The 2,450-nt window shown below is 52.9% G+C and overlaps 1 long non-coding RNA gene across 1 annotated transcript; it reads left to right on the top strand.

The window, feature by feature from the left end:
- On the top strand, positions 394-1,712 carry LOC108637490. Its single transcript, XR_001919098.1, has 3 exons — positions 394-454; positions 1,457-1,581; positions 1,672-1,712. It is a non-coding gene; the product is annotated as an uncharacterized LOC108637490 (long non-coding RNA).

Here is a 2,450-nt window from a genome sequence, read left to right as displayed (position 1 = left end):
TAAATACATATATTTCAATAATGTGTGAACCTTTTCAAAAAGTCTTTAAAATAATGTTCCTTTTTGAGTTAAAAAAAGCTACCCGAGGAGGGTTTGGCCCTCCTGTGTGTCCTGTGGGCCCCACCATCAAGAATCCTACTCTTGAATACTCTGCCAGGCACTGGGTGTGTGCATCACCTCATTTACTCTTCACGAAACCCATGAGGAAGTTATCGTGGTCCCCAAATAATCGGTGAAGGAAGACAGAGCTGCTGTGGAGAGCCAACAGGGAGCCGGCGCTCCCGGCCCAGGTGTTGAGAGCTGACTGAGCCTCTGTTTCTAGAGTGAGTCTGAGGAGGCAGGCCAGGAAGGCAATGACCGGTGAAGAGGGCCACCACCCGGCCAGGGGGCCAGGACTGCTTGATGGCACCGGTGTGTCGGGCATTGCTTCCTCCTGACATCTGAGCCCTGGAAGGTGAGGAGGATGAGGCAGGAGAAGAAATGGGGGTGAAGCAGAGGGTGAGAAGCACATATGGGGGACAGGGCAGAAAAGGCTGCCGAGTGGAGGCTGAGGGGTGACGGGGCCCTGCTGAGGCTGCCCGTCCCGGGGTGATGCGCATTGAGGACAGGCTGCAGACAGAGGCTGGAGCCCTAGGGGGAGGTGGCCAGTGCTGAAGGCAGCCAGGAGCCCCCGTAAGGTTCAAACCAGGAAAGAGGGCGTGTTCCACTCCTGCCTCATCATCTTCACCCTGTTGTCTGTCCTTTTTAAATGCTGATTGCTGTCTACAAAGGGCTTCCCTAGTGGCTCAGCAGTAAAGAATCTGCCTGCATTGTAGGAGATGCAGGAGACGTGGGCTCAATCCCTGGGTCGGGAAGAGCCCCTGGGGGAGGACATGGCCACCCCCTCCAGTATTCTTGCCTGGAGAATCCCATGGATAGAGGAGCACGGCAGGCTTACCGTCCACGGGGTCGCAAAGAGTCAGATGTGACTGAGTGACGGGGCACGCGCTGTCTATAAAATCCTCTTTGTAGCTCACTTGTTTACTCTCTGTGTCCCTCAACGGATATATAAGCTCTGGAGAACTAGGACCACGTGTGTCCTGTGGGCCCCACTGTCTGCTTGCCTAGAGCAGCAGGGGGTATGCTTGGGCTCTCAGCATTGAATGGACGGGTGAAGACTGATGATTGCAGTCCTGCTGTGCACCCCACCGCCCAGTCCTCATCTTTCAGGAGGGAAGTTAAACACTGAGCTGTTTTACGTCCCCCTAGGTCCACTCCCTGCCTTCTCCACCCTCTCGGCATCCTGGGAGGTGGGCTTGGAGGGGCTGCCTCACCACCGTAGGGGCTCCCTTATGCTCTAGCTTCTGGGAGGGCCCAGCCAATGACAGCACTGGCGGGAGATCAGGGAGAGGGCCTTCTGTTGAGCCTGTCTTTTATTCTCTGTACACTGAAGCTTTGACATCTTTGACTCCATCAGACCCTGGAGTGGGTCAGACCCTTTCACAGGCAGATAAACCAATCCAGCGTTCCAGCTACCAGCTGCCATCGTCATCAGCTCTCACACTCTGGGCCTGGTCCCCTGCCCTCCCCACCCTGGACCAGGTACGAGGTGACTAGAGGCAGCCCCTACTCCCCATTGTTTAGCCTAGCCAATCCTAAGCTTCCTTATCCTGCCTCTCTTTTTCCTTCCAGTGGGAACCACAGGGAAGGCTCTTCCTGGTCACGCTTTCTCCTGCTCCTTCTGCCCCTGACTAATTACGGCGCCTCCTGGGGACGCCTTACACAGCGGAGTGCCACGCCTCCTATTGCTGAGGAAGCGTGAGTATAAACATGTCTTCCTTCACGAGTCATTTCGTGTCTGTGTGTCTTGAGGGACTGGATTAAAACAAGTGCCAAGTACCCTGAAAACTGGGTGCAGTGAGGGCGGGGTATGTGTTCCCTCGACACCCTGACCGTGGAGGGCCGGCTGCACCCCCCCAGGCGAGTTACATCACCTCCCTGAGCTTTGGCTTCCTCATATTACAGTGGAAATACTATTATCCACCTGGCAGGGTTGTTCTGAGGGACAAATAGACAATGTACCGTATATGTCTTCCCATAAGGGGAGCTTTTTCTCTCTCTGAAAACTTACCCCTCAGAACTAAAAAGGAACTACCTTATATTTGTGTCCCTATAACGGGGTGTGTTTCTACTGTTTCCACTGGAAACAGTGGCTGACTATTTTTTGGGGCTCCAAAATCACTGCAGATGGTGATTGCAGCCATGAAATTAAAAGATGCTTACTCCTTGGAAGGAAAGTTATGATCAACCTAGATAGCATATTAAAAAGCAGAGATATTACTTTGCCAACAAAGGTCCATCTAGTCAAGGCTATGGTTTTTCCAGTAGTCATGTATGTATGTGAGAGTTAGGCTATAAAGAAAGCTGAGCACTGAAGAATTGATGCTTTTGAACTGTGGTGTTGGAGAAGA

The sequence above is a fragment of the Capra hircus genome, chromosome 14, assembly GCF_001704415.2.
Source record: "Capra hircus breed San Clemente chromosome 14, ASM170441v1, whole genome shotgun sequence".
Classification (NCBI taxonomy): Eukaryota; Metazoa; Chordata; class Mammalia; order Artiodactyla; family Bovidae; genus Capra; species Capra hircus.
This window is presented reverse-complemented; position numbering and strand designations above follow the sequence as displayed.